Genomic DNA, 22,328 nt, shown 5'->3' on the forward strand with positions numbered 1-22,328 from the left:
TAAGTGGCCTCAGACTGTGGGGGAGGAGTGGAGGCTTTCTTTGCCTTTGACAAGCTGCAATTAGCTATCACCCCCACACCAGTTGATTACTTCATGAAGATGTAAGCCCTGAGGTTAGATACCACTCACTTGGGAATGATTAACAATATGGATGATCAATTACTTCATTCATTGATGGGATTTGAGAAACACCATTTGGTTTCCCATAGGTTAATTCAGGCCTTTGATTCTTAAAATCCTTCATGGTTAGTTTGGAAACTAATCAAACTTCAAGGTCAGTTTCTGCTTATCTTTGCTGATGCGATAGATTATTTGATGACTTGAAGACGATCAAACCTAAAAATACTTATAAGAGCTAGGGGAATAGAAGAAGATTATAATGACAATGAAGGTACAGTTTCTGCAGAAATAAATAAAAAGCACAGTCATACATTTTTGATAAGAAAACAAGTTTTAAAAAAAATAAAGAAAAAGAATGACTATCAGAAAAAATATTTAAAAGGAGCCAAGCCTGACTTGGTGGGGTAGTTTCCTCAAGAAGAGACTTGTCTCCCTTATGTTTATAAATTAGAGTGTGCTCCTCCCTTTTGTTTTCAAGGCCATAGTCAATGTCGATAAGGGTCCTAAGCTTCCACACAGAATCATGAGCACCTAGAGACCTTAGGGTGTCTCCTTCCTTTCTGAGGCCAGAGTCCCTGTGAGCTCATAGGAGATGACAAGCAGTATCTGCTGAGGGAGCCTCAGGAGGGAGCCTCTCACTTCTTTTATCTCCCCTTTACCTCCTGTACATGTGAAACCAGTTGCTACTCCTGCAGCAAGAAGGCCAACTTCATGGGTTTCTAACAAATACCTTTTCCTAGTCTCTAACATTTGTCATCCTTATTCCAGAGTGTTTTATATGATTTCACCTCAGGCTGTACTGATAATCTGAGTAAAATAGGCTGCCCGGGTGGCTCAGTGGTTAAGCATAGGACCCTTGGTTTCCGCTCAGGTCACGATCTCGCGGTTCATGAGTTCAAGCCCTGCATCAGGCTCTATGCTGACAGCTCAGAACCTGGAGCCTGCTTCAGATTCTGTGTCTCCCTCTCCCTCTGCTCCTCCCCTGCTCATTCTCTCTCTCTCTCTCTCTCAAAAATAAATAAACATTAGAAAAAAAAATTTTTTTTAAAGCTGAAACCTGAAGGACAAAAAAAAAAAAAAAGAGCTAGCCACATTATTCTAACATATTTCCTCAGCAAAACACTTGAAAAAAATAAAATCATTAGTGGACTGTTTTTCAAAACCAAGTAAAACAGACTTGCTTTGGTAGAAGCTGTTGAGGCTTCAGCTCTGCTCCCTCAGCCTCTCTCTTAACCATCCTCTATCCCCAAAGAGACCTCATTCTTGGGCCTCCCCCTGGTGCCAGGATGAGCCTTGCCTCAAAAAACAATCCAAGGCTCTGTGGAACATAGTTTGAAAACCACTGTGCAAAGTAGAGCCAATGTGCAATTGTTTCATGTTGTCTTCCCCTGTGAATCACACATAAAAATATGTATCTTTTGGGGCGCCTGCGTGGCTCAGTGGGTTAAGTGTCTGACTCTTGCTTTCTGCTCAGGTCACGATCTCGTGGGGGTGAGTTAGAGCCCTGCACTGAGCTCTGTGCTGACAGCGCAAAGCCTGCTTGGGATTTTCTGTCTCCCTTTCTCTTCCTCTTCCTTTGCTCCTCTCCCACTCATGCGTGTGCATGCTCGTGTGCTCTCTCTCTCTCTCAAAATAAATAAATAAACATTAAAAAATATATATGTATCTTTTGCTTGTGGTTGAGCCTGTGTTCAGTTCTGACATATTTTGAAACTTTCCCCTCTATGTCCTAAATTTTGGATACTCAAATCTCCATAAACCGTGTGTCTGCTCTTTGTCTAAAGCTTTGGTGATCTACGCTCTCGCTAGCAGGCTGTGCACACTTGAATTAACATTAGATCATTCATGATAATAATGAATGTCTCATAGGTGTATTTAATGATAGTTAGCCTTGATTAAATACTGAGGAGCTAAGCATTCCACTTGGGCATCTCGTGTCAAGACGGCTTCCAGTACCTGTCCCTTTGTTCATTCATTTCTATTCTGTACTGCATGGGATAAACACAGGCGTTTTCTCCTTTTGAGCAGTCAACATATTTTTTTTCTTATTTCAATTCCATTGAAATAATTCAAAGAATGAACTCCTTCAAAGAAGCAAAGTACTTAATTAAGGCTGCTTGTAGTTGTTGTTGTTAGTCATGCAGGGGTATCCAAGCATAATTGAGAAAATAATTTAATCCAATCACTCTCACTATGGTGTGGGAAGCAGCATTTGCTTCTGTGAAATATCTAGCCATTTATTGTGCTGCCATTTAAATACTGACCTGTAGGACAGACTTCCAGATTTTTCTTATACAATCAAGTCAAACTATATTTCATTTGTACTGAAAAATTTTGAAAGTCATGAATGATTCAAAGTCCATCAACAGCAAGATAACTAAGGATGCACAAATTTTCTCTTCAGGATCACTGAAATTTAAATAAGACAGAGTACTTTGGTAAACCTATTATATAAAGATCATAAAAGCATCATCTTTCAAATGTCATAAAGAGCTAATGTTCCCCCGGCGAAATCCAAATAAATGTAAGCTATTTCCAGCCTTGATCTGTGCTTTAACTTTACCAGAACTCCATTTTAACAGCCTGTGCCTAGCATTTTAAGGTCCGAGTCGCAAGTCACTATATCAAACATGCAACATAAAAGAGAATGCAGTGAATGAATACTATTCCACTTGATAAATACTCAAGGTCAGGTAGACTGGGGAAGGGAAAATGAGGTTGATAGAGAGCAATGGAAAAAAAAAAAAAACAACAACACAGATTTTCAAGAAGCAGAAGATGCCAGGAATATAGATTTATCCCAGCTCATCTCTTATGTCATGTCTACCCTAGTCAATTAAATTCAACAATTACAGGGAAGACAGTGTCCGAGTTCCCATCCTGACTTCACTATTGAAAAGTTCTGTAACCTTGGGAAAATTTTTGTCATTTCTTCAAGTCTCTTTTTTATCATCTATAAAATGGGAACTAGACGATATACTTCATGCATTTTTGTAAGAATCACATCACATAGTCCGACATAAAGCACTTAACACCAAAAAAAACACTTTTTAAAAAATGTTTATTTATTTATTTTGAGAGAGATAGATAGAGAGAGAATGATCAGGGGAGGAGAGGAGAGAGAGGGAAAGAGAATCCCAAACAGGCTCCACACTGTCAGCACAGAGCCTGATGTGGGGCTCGAACTCACAGACTGTGAGATCACCACCTGAGCCAAAATCAAGAGTCAGATGCTTAACTGACTGAGCCACCCAGGTGCCCCACAAAATAAACTATCTTAATAAATGTTATTATTATGAAACAAATAATAATTGAGTGTTGTCACATGCCAGACACCAAGAGAGCTTCTAGAGACATAAATATAGGTTAAAAAAAAAAGAGTCTATGTTTTTCAAAGGGCTAATAATTTCAAAGCACCTGGACCAGAACAGAGTAGGGAAAGTGAACAGAGATGTCCAACCTGTGCTGAAGGCCTCTTGGGAGATCTGTGCCCTTCCTACCCTCCAGGGGTCTAGGAGGCTAGAATCCCCCAATGTTTCCGGTGACTGGTAGATGGGAACCACTCCTACTTGAGCTTCAGTTGCTACAGAAATGACCTAGCATTTCTGGTCACTGGAATCATTCTCTTCCCTGTCAAGGCTGCTGAACCTTTTACCTGGAGTGTCTTGTTCTCTAGACAAGCTTTGGTAGGGGTAGAACCTCACAAAGAACAAATTCTGCACTTTTGAATGGCCTGGGTGTGTTGAGTAGATGTGGAAGACAAACTGACACAAGGATGTGGGAGCAGCTTTTCTCTTCTTCCTGTTTATTTGTTTCCATTTCCTTCCAAGAAGGGTATTTCATAGACTGAAAACCTTGGGCCACTCCGGTGGTCCTTACAAGATGGTTTTGAGCAGCTGGAGGGTGGGGGTGATCTCAGAGCTTGGCTTGCACTTCACAGGATAGAGTTAACATTTCATGGATAATATTCAGTAATTCTATAGTATGAAAAATCTATGACTTGAATAGATCTGAAACTTAATGCCATTCAAAATGTTTTTTGAACAAAAGTCTACAATGTGTAAAACAAACAAACAAACAAAAACCAATTCTCCACTACCTTCTAAAGAAGAGCCCACCCAATAAAGTTTTTTGTTTTGTTTTGTTTTGTTTTGTTTTTACTGCCTGGGCTACTTTGTTACATATTTTGACTCCTCTCTCTTTTTTTAAATTTATTTATTTATTTTGAAAGAGAGAGAGTGGGGGAGGGTCAGAGAGAGGGAGAGAGAGAATCCCAAGCAAGCTTCTCACAATCACTGTGGAACCCAATTTGGGGCTCGAACTCATGAACCATGAGGTTATGACTTGAGCGGAAATACAGCCAGACACTTAGCCGACTGAGCCAGCCAGGTGTCCCTGTTGACTTCTCTTAAGAAATGATTCATAAAAAATGATTTAAATAAGTTTGATTAAGCAAATGGGAGGTGACTCAGTGGTGACCAAAGGTCTCCCACCTTTCCCTTTCAATATCATACTGCCCTATAAAACCCAGCAGTATGCAGATTCTCCCGAGGGCTTCCTCTCTCCTGCTCATTTCTGGCTTTGCCCTGGGCTCCTGCAGGACACGGGAGCTCACTCACACCTGACCTCTCACAGATTTCCCCTTTCTCTTTTTTATGCCAGTGGAGACATGGAAATCAGCCCTTTCCTTGTTTCCACTAACAAATTATTCACCCCAGGTGAAGGTGAAGGGGATTACGAGGTATAAATTTTCAGTTATTAAATAAATAAGTCACAGAAATGGAAAGTACAGCATAGGGAATACAGTCAATAATATTGTAATAGCATTGTGTGGTGACAGATGGTCACTGCACTTATGGTGATCACCACATAATGTATAGAATTGTTAGATCACTATGTCATACACCTGAAACTAAAATAACATCGTATGTCAAATATACTTCGATAATAAAAAATTATTTTGTATATATCAGATTTTACAAAGATTAAGGCTACAAATGTAATTTGTGCTATAGATATGCAACAAACTAAAATTGAATATTAGTTTTCTGTTTTTATAAATATTTCTTGGTACTTTAGAAGAAATGGCCTGTAGACTGTGTCTGTATTAGTCAGATCTCATCTCATCCCATCCTCTCCTCTCCCCTCCTCTCACCTCCTTTCCTTTTCGTTCCCTTCCCTGCCTCTTCCATCCCCTACCTTCCCCACTTCTCCTCTTCTCCCCTTCTCTTTCCAGATCTCCTAAACCTAAAATGGTAAGACTGTTCATGCCACAGTCATGATCTGTCATTCAGAGAGATCCAACTTTCTCAAATCTTTTCAGGAAAGTAGTCCTTTGTCCTTTGTATATTAAAGCCTTACTGTTACACTCTGCTATAACAGACTGGCTACACTGGTAGGAAGAGAGCAGTATAAAGATTTATTTCTCTTCTTATATGAATTATGTAATCCTTCCCTTTCAAAGTGTTAGCAGTTCTAGTCAGCTTGAGTTTTTCATAATGCTTTTCCACTTTTTATTTATTTTTTTTATTTTTCTAAATGTTTATTTGTTTTTTTGAATATATTTTTTTAATGTTTATTTATTTTTGAGACAGGGAGAGACAGCATGAACGGGGGAGGGTCAGAGAGAGAGGGAGACACAGAATCTGAAACAGGCTCCAGGCTCTGAGCTGTTAGCACAGAGCCTGACGCAGGGCTCGAACTCACGGACCGCGAGATCATGACCTGAGCCGAAAGTCGGATGCTTAAACGACTGAGCCACCCAGGTGCCCCAGTGTTTATTTATTTTGAGAGAGAGAGTGCACGAGCAGCGGAGGGGCAAGAGAGAAAGGAAGAGAGTGAAAGAGAATACCAAGCAAGCTCCACACCATCAGCACAGAGCCCAATGTGGGTCTCGATCTGAGGAACCGCTTGATCGTGACCTGAGCCAAAATCAAGAGTTGGAAGTCCAACTGACTGAGCCACCCAGGCACCCCTGCTTTTCCTCTTCTTAACACTTAGTATTGACTTGCTATTATTTTAAATTAATCTGAAGCCTCAAAGAGTTAGTTTATGGATTTTTATAATTGGGTGTCTACAGTGTGGGATAGTTGGAAAAAAAAAAACTATGTCTGTTCCCAAATAAGTATCATCTTAGCTCAGTGTTGTTGTTTTTTTTGTTTTGTTTTGTTGTGCTCTGTGTGTGTGTGTGTGTGTGTGTGTGTTTAGTAGACATATTAGAGCCAAATTCTAGATCCCTTACACACTGGGTGTCTGACCTTGGATAAATTATCCTCCAGGAGTTTTAGTTTCCTTATTAGTGATGAGGTTGGCAATAGCCCACAGGACTGTTTGAAGATTAAGTGAAGGAACACAGCCGGGTGGTATAGATGCTCAGCATATGAACAGATGAGTTACACACCTGACTGCAGAATTGTGATCTAAATTATGCTGGTAGGGTAGCTTGGCTGCTAGCTCTTAATGTCTTTAAGCTTCCAAAGAACTGATAGCTACACTAACAGCCTACATATTAATGGAAGAGCCTAAAGAATCTTCTGGAAAATGACTCCCAGTCACTCAGCAGAGCTCCCAACTTCTCTTGTACTAAAAAGAGATGCAATTAAGTGGAGCATTCAGTTCACCTCAGAGCAGGGACCTTCTCAAAGAATTATGCCATCCCCAACCTGCAGAATATTTCTTATTAAACTGCTTGAGAACCCCTCATATTGGCTCAGTTCTTCAGAATAAACCAACCAACCAAACAAACCAAAACAGGGCATCCCTGCCCTTCTTGCCACACCTACCTCACAGGAGGGTGGAATGATGTTATCCAAGGCACTATTCCCCCTTTGACCATTGTTCCCTGATTCCCACTCACCCAGTGAGAAACTCATCACCTCCTCACCCCTGACTCAGACTTAGGTGGTAAGTTGTACTAAATCTCCCTAAGGAACATTGATAGGCTGGTCTTCAATACCCAGTGAGCATGTGTGGGGTGAAGACAGATGCCCTATTAGGTTGGAGCTCAGCATATAGCTAAAGAGAATTACATAATCTTTCATTAATTTACTAGGAAAATGTATCAGCAGAGCTCATTAATTTCTAAAATTAAATTCACTAGGGAACAAATTTAAGGCACAGTTTTCCCATGAATTTCTAAAGGCCCCTATTACTTATTTCAGCAGAGAGATTGTATCAGGTGGCAAGTAAGCATCTTTGTAGAAATAACAGGATTGGGACATGGTTTCCTAAGAAATACAACTAGAAATCCCCAAGATAGAAAACTCCTAGAGCATAAGAAATATCCCCTCTAGTCTTCTCTGTAGGAGGTTAACAAACATTTGACATGTAACCTGCATATATACCTTCCCTTTTTTCATTTAAACAGTTCAATTTTTAAAGAAAAATATATCAATCACACACTAGATGTAGGGAATCAAAAAGACCCAACTCAGGTATGTCTTTTTCATCATTCAGAATGCAAAGGGCTTGGATTTGAACATGAAAGCTAAAGTTCTTGACCATAAAGGGGTAAGTGGTCGGGTGCCATTTCATCTCCAGATATGAGTGAAAAATGTACTTTTATTGTTTTGGGGGACTTTGGTTAAATACATTAAAATTATTGGGACTATGAGAGTTTAAATGGGAAATCTGCACAATTCCCAAACTTCAATGCCTTTTAATATAATGATAAAATAATTATCAATATCATTTGTTGAGCATTTTCTATGCATCAGGTGCATTAGGAAAACGACCTTTAAGCCTTGCAATCACCCTGCCAAGACAGATGGCGTTTGAACTATGAATACTGTACCAGAGTTACAAAGCCCAATTTTTGAAGCCAGATCTGTCTTGATTTCAAAATCCAAGACATATATTTCAGTTGGATCCTGAAAGCATATTTGCCACACTGACCTGTCACATATCTGTGGCTGACGACTCCGACTTCAGTTTTCATTTTGAATAATGTTGAAGATAGGCATATGTCAGGTTTTGGTCTCTTCTCTATTTAGTGAAATTGTTATTTTTTCTTTAAGATTCTGAATTGTTTAAAAGAATAATAGAGAGTCATACAAGCAGATCCTATATCAAATGTTTGTCAAACTCGTGCAAGAAGATCCAAGCAGATTTTTCCAGACAAATTTTATTTTAAGCATTATCCTATTTTGTTATTATCCCTACACGTACACAGAAACCACATATTCTTATGTTCTCTTTCTCATTCTTCCTCTTGAGTCAACGCCTTTGCCTCTCAGGTACAGGGCTCCTCCTCATAGTCATGGCTTCTTGGACAGTTTGGCCCAGGAGACATCCCTCTAAACAGCTTTTCCTGCACTTGATCCCTAAGGGCACAGTAGAGCTAAGAATGGAGCTCAGATAGCTACAAAGCACCAAATATCAGCCATGCTATAACTCTGGTAGCCAACTCAACTCGGGATTCTTGATCACTACCCCCCGCCAAAAAAAAATAAAAGCTGAGTCCATGACCTATCTATCTCCTTGCTGGATGATACTTTGAAAGAAAGAGCTACATATGCTTCACTGTTTCAGCCTCAGAGCACAGCCCAGTGCCTCAGTCATGTTAGATGCCCAGTACATGTTTGCATAAAAGATGAAAAAATATGATCTCGTTTTTGAGCTCCTAACCCTTTATTATGACATGATTAATACTTTTCACTAAGTATTACATACATAGCCTTCATACATACATGAGCCTTCATCTCATATATATCTCCTTTATGAGTGTGTGTATATTTATGGTATATGTATAAAGGATAATATATATACATATACATGAATGCCCCATATTCCTGTTTATATCTTGTATATATCATATATCTCCTTATATATATTATATGTCTCTTTTATATATCATATACATATACTTCATAGAGATGTTATATATTATGTTCTTTAATAAGTTAATTATATATTGAATTATTTTACATTTTTTATGTTTTATTTGGTTGTGAGAGAGTGCAAGCAGGGGAGGGGCAGAGAGAGGGGGACAGAGGATCTGAAGCAGGCTCTGAGCCAACAGCAGCAAGCGAGTCTGATGTGGGGCTGGAACTCAGGAACCACGAAATCATGACCTGAGCTAAAGTCAGACGCTCAACCCACTGAGCCACCCAGGCACCACTATATATTGAATTATTTTAGAAGAGCTGGTAAGCCATAAGCAGTTGTGAAGTTTTCAATAAAATAGAGCTTATCTGCTGGGAAGATTTATTCTCAGTGTAGGTTTTTGTATTAAACAATATAAAGAGGTAAATTACATATCACAATACTCAATTTTGTTGAATTTTAATATGTCAAAGTATAAGCATTTATAATTTAGACTACATCTAACTTGAATGTCCTTTAACATAAGGAACATCAAATGACTGATGTGGTTCCAAATTTATTAAAGTGGTAATTCCAGTAAAGTCCGTCAAGTTTTGCTTTACAGTTCATGCCATGAGCTTGTTAGTAAATATCTGATTTTTCTTTCTTTTTTCGGCTGATACCAAGTTTGTTCAAGGATGTGAAAAATGAAGTAGTGAACTCTTCACTGAATTTACTTTGGCTTGTCAATTGATGTTATGACTCAAAAGAAGAGAAAAGCTTCATGAACCATAAGAAATGATTTTATTTGACCAAAAAGTGGCGAATCAAGTCATGTGGAGGAGAAAATTGTATTTTGTGTGAATGCTGTGATTTCTTTTAGTGCTTTCCTGGTTTCTCAAATATGACCATAGCCTTTTTGTTTGCTGGGTTTTGTTTTTGTTTTTGTTTTTGTTTTTAGTGTTTGTGTAAAATATAGCTGTTGAATTTCTCAATAGCTATAAGAAAGTTTCCAGTGAAGTGATGGATGATCAATAGTTATTGGATTGGTAAATAAGAGTCCAGTGATGTAAGAAGGTCATCTTTTGCTACAAAGGCCAGTGTTGTGTGTGTTGGGAGAATGGAGGGGAGGTATCACAGAGGAGGGCTGTGATGCTATTCAGCTCATAAACAAAATTATGGATGCTGTCATCACAGGTAGAATATTAGACTGAACTGATTAATGTGTGATTGCTTAAAGTCTTATCAGCATATCAAATAGATTTGACTTTGAATCTTATTTCTGTCACTTTCCAGCTTGTGGCCTTGGGCCAGTTACTTGATCTTGCTCATCTTTATTTTCCTAATCTATAAAGTGGAAATATGATTGTATTTAATTCGTGGAGTTTCTGTGAGAATTAAATGAAATGGATCAAGGATTCCCTTGTGGGAATGACTTTTTCTAGGAGGATGGCAAGTGTGTCCCTAAACACATGTAGGTTCAGGAATGAGCTCCCTGTGCCATAATGCTAAGAAGTATATATACTCAGTGGGGAAGCAGTGGGAGAAAGGCCAGACCCAGCAGTCAGGGGACCAGGAAAAAGATATGTCAACTGGATCCTCTTTCCTTTCCCTCAATCCCCAGATAAATTCGTTCGCCAGAATATATTCATGAGAATATTTTCGGAGTCATATCTCACCACTGTACTTATTCCACCAAAGTCAATAGCAACATAGGCAGTAGAAACTAAATATAATAAGGATGCCATGTCTCTAAGATGGCCCCAGAGGAAGAGCATCTAAAGGAACAACTACTAGAATTGCCCTGGGAACACCAGAATGACCATTTATACAGTGGGACCCTGAAAGATGACAAGCAATGTCCCAGTTCCTTGAGTTCCTGGCTGGGCAGCTTCTGAGAATGCATCCTTTCCCTTTTAATTCATGATTATTTCCATAGACTGCATTCCACTTATTGAGAGGGAAACTGATGGTGCCTGTTTGTGTCCTTTGTAACATGAGACAACCCACTGAGCACATGAGTACTCTTCGGCTTTTCCAGGGCCCTGTTGCTATATAAATTATATTCAACTTCCACAACAGAAAATTGACAAAACATGAACATTTGTTACGACCTTCAGTTATGACCATAATGCCTTGAAGGACATGCAAATGTACTCCTTTAGCGAGAGGAAATCCTCAAGGACACACAAAGTACAAAGGAAGGAGTAAAATTATTTTGCAGGTGGTTGTTTTCTTTTATTCATTTTGTTTTTGTGTAGTCACCTATTGGTCCTTCAGTCACCCTCAGGTGGACCTGTGTCTGTCTTCTCTCTCTGGTCTCCCTTTCTTCTTCCTTGGCAGTGCTCTTAGTCTTTTAAGCCACTCCCCTGCTCTCAGGGCCCTAAATATCTGTGAACCAGTTCTTCTGAGGCCAAAAGGCCCTGGAGGGACTCTGTTGGGCTCTTCAGCCCCCAGGAGTTGCTGGAAACCTACCAAAGAGATTTTTTTTTTCTCCCATTGATACTGACCACTTATATGACACTGTGTCTTATTATGCTAATGTGCCACTTTTTTCCCTGTTTACCAGTGACAGATGGGGTGGGGTTAGAAAGGAAGAGGGTGGAGGAAAAAAATCCCATCCTGCTATATATGTGTGAGAAGGCGGTGCCATGGTTACATTTTTTCTAGGTCACAGTTAATAAACACTGACAAATTGCCTATGAGCATTTTATTCCTGTTATGCTGAGATATGAATATTGGATTTTAGTTTCTCCATTTTTAATGGAAGAGTCTGCATCCATCACAGGAGGGACAGAAGATGGAGCCTCTGAATTAGAGGCATAGTGCCTATAACAGCTTACTCTGTAGCTTGAATAATATATTCTTTCCCAAACAGTATTTGCTTCCTGCACCTATACTAGGCACCCAGAGAGTGACTGTCTAATTCGCAAAACCTGTAATGAAAGTGAATGGCAGCTAACAGCAGGCAAGGTAGTCTAGACTCCTGAATCACCAGTAAAGTAAAAGGGCTTCGCCAGTATTTGTCATTACACATTGAACCATCACTTCTGAGAAAGAACAAAATACCCAACACATTCTCATAATCACCAGCAGCAATTAACATTCTGTGAGCCTGTTTCTCTAATGCCTACGCTCTCCCCGTTCACAAAGACCTCGTCTGCTCTCCTCTCAAAAACCCTGCATCCTTTTTCAGGCCAGAGAATACAACTTGTACCTTTGAGCAGTGCCCTACAAAATCAGAGAGCAGCAACCTACAGCCCCTGGGCTGGAAATGGAGCTCTTTAAACTGCAGATAATAAGTCTTAGTAGTTAGAGAGATGAGGAGAGATAGGACTGAACTTTGGCTGTGTTTCTCCCGGTGTATTTTTGCAAAAGCTCTCAGGGGCCACCATGTGAGGGTTTTATAGCAGCTGGAATTCACTGACATAGAAAGTTAAACCCTCACAGCTTTCTATATTACCCTGATGAAGCCATGCAAGGTACATGACAGTTAAACTACCCCTTTTTGAGAAGTTCAGAGCACCACAGTGAAGGACCCTTACTTGTGACTTACAGCCACTTTCTTATGCAAGTCGTTATAGGTCATCATGTTTGACAGTGTGTGACTCTGACAAAGAAATGGATTGCACTCAGTTGGGTCCTTGACCAAAAAACAAAATGTGTGTACTGGCAATGAGTCTCAATTCTGGAATATCATCACATACCTAATTGAGTCTTCTTTGGATGATCCTAGGATGGTGGCTGGTTCATCATATCCTCTCTTAAAGAGTCTGAAGGAAGATCCATAAAGAGACTAATGCAGAAACTAGAGTATTGTACAAATTAATATACACTGCTTTACTAAATAAAAAAATAACTGGACCTTTTAAGCTAAAAGGATTAGCTGGAAGGATACTGAGCCTCCAGGATTAATTGGAGGCAAGAGGACTGGGTTTGGAAAACAGGCAAGCAGGATCCAAGGGTGTCTGGAAGACTGGACAGTAGGAGACCCAGAAGAGTCACACAACAGGAACAGAAAATCTCTGAGTCGTTGTGCTATAGTAACTGTGAAATGACCTCTGGTCATCTCTTATATTTTTGAGTGGTTTGCTCCAAGATTCAAGGTCCCCAGACTCAGGGACTGACTCTACATCCAATGCCTAGCCTTGACTGCCCAGGGAAATTGGACTGGAGCCCCGGCAGTCTTTGCAGCAAGAATTGGCCACTACCTCCTTCAATGATCACACACAATGGAACATTACTTCAAAAGGGAGATTGAGATATCATTTGGAAGAGAGAATTGAAACACCAGTTATGTCAAATGTGGACTGCAGTCACTACTTTTTGCTGCCCCAACACCCACATTTACACGCTTCCTCCCAAACCTACATGAAGATTACAACACAAACAAATAAGCCACAAATCCTGCTGCATATACAATGCCACTATCCCTCATATTTCAATAAACTTCTTACTTTTTCTCTTTACGGCTCCTACCAAATTCTCATGATTTACTGATTTCAGCTCAGACTTGAGATCTCTGTCCATTTATTCACCCTTGAGAAAGATCACAACCAACTCCATTATAATATTTACTTATATTTGCTGTATCTAATAGTGGGGCAAATGAAAAGTAAAGACAAGAGAAATTAGTTAAAATATGTAAATATATTCATTAAACAGTAAGGAAGGGAATCTAGGTGGCAAATATTGTCCTCATTTCTGAAATTATTATGAGATGTGTAGATGACTTTCACCTTCCCCCAACATATTCCCTTTGCATTTAGCCAGAAACCCAGATGCCTCAAGGTTCTTTGACTATTAAAAAACCAATTTAACTTCTGATGCATCTTGACCAAGAGGTATTTTCAACTTCTAATTCAAAAGTATCACTGCTATGTTTCCCTGGCTGAACAATTCCTCACTTAAGTACAAAAACATCTAAACCAATGGAGCCCAGATTTGCATGCAAAGTAAAACTCAAACTGAGCTAGGAACTGTTGTTTAAAAGAATGTTATGGACTTGCAAAATACCAGAGAGTGTTCTAAAGGTAGGTCTTCTAACATTTCCTTATGGAGACCTCCTACGGGCTGGACACATTATCTCGATCTGGCACAAACACTTTAAATAACATTGAATCTGTTGAGTCATAAAAATTGAATATCATAGCCCAGACCAGCTCTGAACATTCTCTTGAAACTGTACTCTTAAAATGGAGAAACTTAAAAAAAAATTTTTAAAAATATTTGTTTGTTTTTGAGAGACAGAGAGACAGAGCATGAGTTGGGAGGGGCAGGGAAAGGAGACATAGAATCTGAAGCAGGCTCCACGCTCCAAGCTGTCAGCACAAATCCCGATGGGGGGCTCAAACTCATGAGCTTTGAGATCATGACCTGAGCCGAAATCAGACTCTCAACCGACTGAGCCACACAGGTACCCCTAAAATGGAGAAACTTTTGTGTTACCCAGAAAAATAGCTTGAGCATCAAACACAAATGTAGTTTATGTGGCTTCCAAAATACAAGTAAGATGACTTAAGTTCTTGGTATGGAGCACAGGTTAATTTTTCTTTTTCTTTCTTTCTTTTTTTTTTTTTTTGGAGACATTCTGAAATATCCTAGGCTATTAGAACACCAGAAACTTCACTAAAAGTTGATCTTTTACCTTATTGCTAAAGCGCCTAGGGAACAAAACTGTCTGCTTTCCAAGTCCTATTAGCATGGTGTCAACAAGACACTAGACCGAGAAGGCCAAGGTTTCTATTGATTTAATTGCAGAACAAAATTAGGAGGTTGACACATCCCTGAGTTAAATATCTGTCAAAAACAATCTTCTGTTGTTACCTGCTTATTAAGACAAAGAAAATAAAAAGTATTAAGATCACAAGTTGTACATCAAGTGCTCAACGAAGATGACACACATCTGTGATATAAATTCCGTTGGAGGTATACCAGGTGAGCTGTCCATTGTCATCCTGCAAGATCCATCTACTTTGCCCTATGAAAACTGGACAATTAAGTGGAAATATGATTCCATATCTCTGCATATTTTTAATATTTAATAATCTCTATGATGTTCTCAGGGATTTTGATATGCTTTTTGGCTTACTATTTGAATAGAGATAGATAGTTCCAATGAACTTGCATTGGCCATTTTGACAAGTCTTTAATCATGAGTCAAAGAGTCAATAAACTCACCTATTGATAATAAAAATACAAATAAGCCAATTAGACAAAATCTGTATAAACATTTCTCTAAAACAGTTACGTATATGGTCAATAAGCACATGGAAAGATGTTCAACATCATTAGTCATGAGGGAAATGCAAAAGAAAACAAAAGGAGAAACAAAGCAGCATGCACTGAATGTTTTTTACTTCACACTCACTAAGACAACTGCAATCAAAAAGATTGATAATCACAAATTATGGTAAGGCTGTGGAGAAATCAGAACCCCCAAAGTAGTTGGTACATCCCCTCTGGCAATGCAGTTTGGCAGTCCCTCAAAAAATGAAACTTACTATTTGACAATATCACACCTAGGACATAATGAAAATAAATGTCTGCACAAAAACTTGTACACAAATGTTTATAGCAGTATTATTTATAATAGCCCAAAAGTAGAAGCAACCTATATGACCATCAACTGATGATGGGCTATAAAAAGGGAAGAATTACTAATAGATGCTACAACATGAATGGACCTTGAAACCAATATGCTTTTAGCTTTAAAAAGCCAGAAACAAAAGACATATATATGACTTTATTTATAGAAAATGTCCAGGTCAGCAATACATAGACAGAAAGCAGATTAGTGATTTCCTCGGGCTAGGAGTGATGGGAAAATTTGGAGGTGATAGATATTTGTATGGGCTTCTTTTGAGGGTGACATGTTCTAAAATTGTGGTGATGGGGGCACCTTGGGTGGCTCAGTTGGTTAAGCATCTGACTTGGCTCCGGTCCTGATCTCGCAGTTCATTAGTTTGAGCCCCACATCAGTCTCTGTGCTGACAGTTCAGGGCCTGTAGCCTGCTTCAGATTCTGTGTCTCCCTCTCTCTCTGCTCCTCTCCTGCTCATGCTGTTTCTTTCTCTCTCAAAAATAAAATAAACATTAAAAAATTTGAAAAAAAATAAAATAAAATTGTGGTGATGGATGCACAATTCTGAATACAGGAAAAGCCATTGAATTATCCACTCTAAGGGAGTGAATTGTATCTTGATAAAGCTGTTATTAACAAGAGAGAACAAGTGAGTCATCTTTTTGCTCCAGTTATGGAAGTTAAATATTTCAACTCTATACTAGGTTGAAGAATAATCACTGATTGGATCTGAAATCCCACTATGTTTTTTCATGAAGATTTTAGTCAAACTTTATCATGGCTCTGTAAATTCCCCTTGGACAGGTAGCAGGATCCCTTGAAATTAGTATTTATTGACAATGCACAAAGTTCCATATAGTTTAAGGTTTATCCCATTCCCCAGTATGTGTATATATATATATATATATATATGTATATATTCCCTGGTTAATAAACATAGGTCTCCTTGTGGAAATCTAGAAGGAAAGCATAATGCTAAGCAGATCAGAGTACCTTGCAGGGTTGTCACAAAGTTCTTGTACTTTAAAGATATGATTTGTAAAATAACTCAGGTCAAGTTTTGTCTAAGAGACTCTGAATCTCTGTTAGGATGGCATATTTCAAGGGCATTGTTTATTTATTTATTTATTTATTTATTTATTTACTTTTACTTTACAAATGAGGGAGAGCCTTAGAGGGCTAGCCATCTATCTGTGTCCCAGGGATCCCACAGACAAGTAGCCATCACCAAAACTCTTTGCAGGTCAGACCATTCAAACTGCCACCTCAGCTCTGCTGCTGATTATAGAAAACGTGAAGGGTGACCACATAACTTCTTTCTCCTTGAAATCCACTGCCTTCCCACTCCCTTGCCACAGTTGGAAATCCCATTTCATTCAGCCAACAGAGGAGAGCACGTCTCAGATTCAAGTTTTTAGAAAAAAGAGAATTGCTTGGGAATATAGTTAGGGGTTAATGATGGATTCCCTCCAGCATTCCTGGCTTCCAATGCCCTGTTTTTAATCAGGTCTACTGAGAGATAATTTACATACAATAATGATCACCCATTTCCAGTGTATAGTTTTATGATCTCTTAGAGCTGCCATAGCAAAGTACCACAAACTAGGTGACTTAAAACAACAGAAATTTATTGTATCAGTTTGGAGTCTACAAGTCCAAACTCAAGATGTTAGAATGCTCTCTCCAAAGTCTCTAGCACTAGTTCCTACCTTGCCCCTCTCAGCCTCTTCTGGTCCCAGGTGTTCCTTGGCTTGTGATAGCATAACTCCAATATCTGCCTCTGTCTTCACATGGCAATTCCCCCTGTGTGTCTCTGTCCAAATTTCCCTTTTATTATAAGGACACCAGTTATTGGATTAGGGCCCACTTACACTAGTATAACTTCATCTACAACCATCCTATTTCCAAATAAGTTCACAATCTGGGGTACTAGGGGTTAAGACATCAACATATATTTTTGGGTAGCACAAGTTAACATCATATACCCATCCTCACAATCAAGAAACAGAATACTCCCATCCGCCTAGAAAAATCCTTTTGAAGTACTTTGCATTCTATTCCTTCTCTCCACCTCTTGCCCCTGACAACCACTGACCTGATTGCTTTTGCTACGGTTTGCCTAGAATTTCACATAAATGGTAATATATGTATTATACATATCTAATGATTTTAAGCACACAATCTTGTGTTTGGCTTCTTTCACTCAACATAGTGATTTTGTACATTTGTACATTTTGGCATAGCAAGAGTTTGTTCATTTTTTAATTGCTGATTAGATAAATATACCACAAATTATTTATATATATGCAATGCTTTATGGGCATTTAGATTTTTTTCCAGTTTTGAACTGTTATAAATAAAGCAACTATGAACATTTGAGTACAAATCGTATGTTCACATACAGTTTCATTTTGGGAGAGTAAATATCTGGGAATGAAGTTGCTGGCATATGGGCTAAGGGTGTGATTAACTTCCAAACTTTTATATATGTGTATATATGTATGCAGTCTAGAATAGACTCGATTTAACATTTATATTTCAAAGGCATTTTATTGGATATAGAATTGTCACTTGATAATCTTTCCATACTCAAAAGATGATACTCTATAATCTACTGGCTAACATAGCTTCTGATGAGAAATCTGTTGTAAATCTTGTCTTTGTTTCTATCTGGTGTTACATTTTTCTGGTTGCTTCAAATATTTTCTATCATTGTTCTTTTCAACAACTTGACCACTTGGTGTGGTTTTCTTGATGTTTCTTTTGTTTGGAGTTTATAAAACTTATTATATTGTGGGTTGATCTTGTCAGAAAATTTTTACTTGTTATTTCAAGTGTTTTTCTGTCTCAACTTCTCTGTCTGTCTCTCTCTCCCTCTCAATCTAACACATTTGTTAGACTGACTGATAGTGTCTCACAGTTCATCAAGACTGCTCAGTTTTCTACTGTGCTATTTTCTTTTGGATAGTTTCTACTGCTGTGTCTTCAAGTTCACTGACCATTTCTTTACAGTATCTAATAGGTTATTAATTATTTCTAGCATATTTTTCATTTTATATATTGTAGTTTTAATCTCTAGATATTTCATTTGGGCCTTTTGAAATCTTCAGTTTTTCTTATCATTGTGTTTATGTTTTCCTTACACCTCTGAACATATTTATAATAGTTATTTAAACCCTATCCACTAATGACAACACTTCCCTATTTCTTTATATTCCTTTTTTTCCTCCCATTTATATATAGGTTATATTTTCCTGCTTTATTTCCTACCTGATAGTTTTTTATGCTGGACATTGTGAAATGTCTATGGTTTTTGTGGTGAATTTTGTTGTATTCCTTTAAACCATGTTGCTTCTGGCACACAGAAAATTTACTTGCCAAGTCATTTTAATTATTTCAAGATTTTCTTTTAAGTTTGCTAGGATGGTCTGGAGTAACCTTTACCCTAGGTATAAGTTAACCCAACTACTAAGATGAAGATTTCTGAAGACTCTACCCAATGTAGTACAAGGTCTTTCCAGTCTGGCTGTAGGGGAAAAAACTGTGTGAACTTAGGGAATTTTTCAACCTATTACTTTTGGGGCCTTCTTTCTCCAGCCTTGTAGAGTTTCACCCATGTGTGTTCAGAAAAACTTTGACTAAAAGATTGAAGAATATCCCTTAAATAACTTTATAGCCTTCCCTGTGTATAGCATCCCTTTCACCAATAGTCCTTGAATTCTAAATCGTCTCAACTGAGAAATACCACAGGGCTCTGCGTATTGAGTTCCTTTTCCAGTATTGCATCATGGAAACTTGACTGCAAGTGACAATAATTGGCACTCCATTTCTTCATTTATTTATTTAATAAATATTCATTGAATGTTCACTCTGTGCCAGGAACTTCTTGATGTACTAAATATTTAGTACAAATATTTCTGAACAAAGCAGAAAAACTTCCCACTATTTGTGGCTATTACATTCTAATATTTTACAGGAAAAAGGAATTTATTGGAAAGATATCCCTAAGAAGCACAGAAAAAACAGGAGATACAGAGGAAATGCAGAGAGTCAGGAAAATAAACAGAAGCCAAGGTGATGCACCAAAAACCAATATGTACTGCATATGCTACTGCTAATGAGAGGAACAAGCCCTCTAACCATTTTCAGATTCTTCCATCATTTGTTTGAGATCTGAAGTCTTAGAATTAATAATAACATTGGCAAGACCTAAGTCAGTGCTTATACCCTGAGTTCCTGAAATTACAGAGAGAGAAGATCAGGACCCTTTAATTTTCACTGTAGAAATAAGACATCATCTCCACCAAGATGGCACATAATCAGTAATTCCTTAGAATAGGGAGTTGATATGATTAGGAATTCTGGACAATCAGAACATGACAAAAATTCACTAAAGTTGCATGGAAAAGTCAAGACCCAGAGAAACGGCAGTATAAAGAAACCAAAAGAGAGTAGAAGCTGAATTGAAGAATTAGGGAAACAAATATATGGGTCAGTTATTTATTAACAGAAAAGAAACAAGCAGCAGAATGAGGAAGCAACTAAAATGGCCATTAGGTCACCAGTACTGTTGCAGGCTACCTAGAGCTAGCTGTGTTCTAGAAGGCAATGACTCATGTTCCAATTGCCCTTGAGGACCGGATTTATGCCAGATACGATATTTTTCTCTCCCTTTTTATTGCCATGTCCATTTTTACAGTGAATTCATCATTAAACAAAGGCAGCAGAGTGTGTCTGTTTCTTAACATCTGAAGGAACAGACCAAACCCTGCTCTGCTAAGTAATGAGGATGTTTTGTAAGGACAAGGAAATGCTGAAACTTCTCCAAACTGTGTGGATTCCTTGGTCCCAGTGGTCAAAGGAATCCCATCCATAATCTCACTTGGAACCTCCACATCTTCCCTGCCTTCATTAGGATTGCTGCCCTGGGACTTCATTTTCAGAGATATGACAGAAGATAGTAATGAGTTGACTATTATTTCCACCTGTGACTCCCCAGCAGGAACCATTCATTCAAAATCAGTCACTAGGCATGGAAATTTTTGCTCTGATATTTAGAGAAATTAAATGTGCCATTTTGATTTTTCAAAATGCGAACTACTTTTGCTGTCTCAGAGGGCTGGACACAGTGGAAGTTTTCTCCAAAGAACAAACTTTTCCCTTAAGCACAATCAGCTGTGAATCAGGAGTTGTAAAGCGGAGAGGACAATTAAAATCAATGACAGCATTTAGTTTCCTGCCAAGAGTAGCTTGCCCAGTTAACAGACTGTGCTTAGATGCCTTTCAGTGCACAGAGAACACCCTGGGCTAGCTGGTTGCTCAGCTGGGGACACACTAATTGTTTTTATTAATGAGAAGAGCTCTCTTTTCTCCACTGATGTTTCTTGAACTTCCATCCCATGCTTGGTTGGTGAAGCATCACTACTACAAGCTGAACCACAGTTACAATATTTTTCTCCTAATCGAGATTAGCAGAGCATAATTTGAAAGAGGAAACAGGAAAAAAAGAGTTCTATTTGAATTCCTAATGGTTCTTTTTAATCATGAGCATTTTAGAGTATAAAATCCTAATTATCAAATGAATTTTAAAAATGACGTGTCCCCATCAAGTTCTGCACATTAGTACCAGGGTGTTAGATGCTAAGCTTCAAAGTTAAGAGCACTGGATTTAGAGTCCAAAGATTAAGGTTCCTATACCAGTTTCTCAGGGACATTCATAGTACCACTTGATATTCCTGCACCTTAAACTCTTTCTTTCTTTGTGAAAAGGGGATAATCCAGGACCAGACTGTCCCATGGCCCTCAAAATTAAAAAACAAAACAAACAAAACATAGAATCTGAAAGCTTATATATATTTACTACGCTTATCCTACCAGAAGAGGTTCAATTATCAATCACTGAGTACATATTCTCCTAACATATGCCCAATATCATTCTGACCAAAAGTAGTTAGTTCATGTCCCTTCTCTTACCTTTGTCAACTGCTCATTATACACAAAGACCAGAAGTTTGGTTAATAGAGCCATGGACAATTAGAAAGGAAGATGATCATTTGCTCCTCTTTCCAAGAATCAGCCTGATCCATAGTTGAAGGGATTGTTTTGAGAGACATTATTGTCCTCCTGACAACATTTTCTCTTCAAAAGAAAATCACTTCTCCTACAGTTTGTATAATAATACAAGAGAAGACAGTATTGTGGCTGGGAAAACATTGCAGATACAGGAAGAAGTAGATAAGGAGAAAGTAGAATGATAGAATGAAGAGAAAAAATACGTAAAGGGGGATCAAAGAGAGAGAAGCCTGGAGTGATGGAGAACAGATAAGCAGCAATAAAGAAAATGACATTCCAGGAGAGAGATGCCAATTTAGCAAGAGACATCAACGGACATTTGAAATCAACGTAGAAAACCAGATTACAAAGATAATTTTTGGAATAAAGGTCAACCGATATGCAGAGCTGTGCTATATTTGTATGTGGAAAGAGAGAGACTCTAGTTGCCGTTCCTATTTATATATTTTAACACGTAGCCCTAGTGATTTAATACCTCTGTAATTATGTATATAATGGACACTCTTATAATGTTTTATTTATTCTTCCAGAGTTGTGTTTATTGCAGACTGTCTCATTTTAGAGTTATTTATGTCTCTGTCTGTCTCCTTTACCAGTGATTGGATTCTCCCAGGCCAGAGCCACATCTTACTGATTTCTATATTATCCTCAGTACCTAACACAGTATCTATCACACAATAAAAGTTTAAATTGAATTGAATTATTTTGAGACTTTATTATTAGTGTGTGTGTGCATGTGTGTGTGTGTGCAC

This window comes from Prionailurus viverrinus, chromosome A1 (assembly GCF_022837055.1).
Source record: "Prionailurus viverrinus isolate Anna chromosome A1, UM_Priviv_1.0, whole genome shotgun sequence".
Classification (NCBI taxonomy): Eukaryota; Metazoa; Chordata; class Mammalia; order Carnivora; family Felidae; genus Prionailurus; species Prionailurus viverrinus.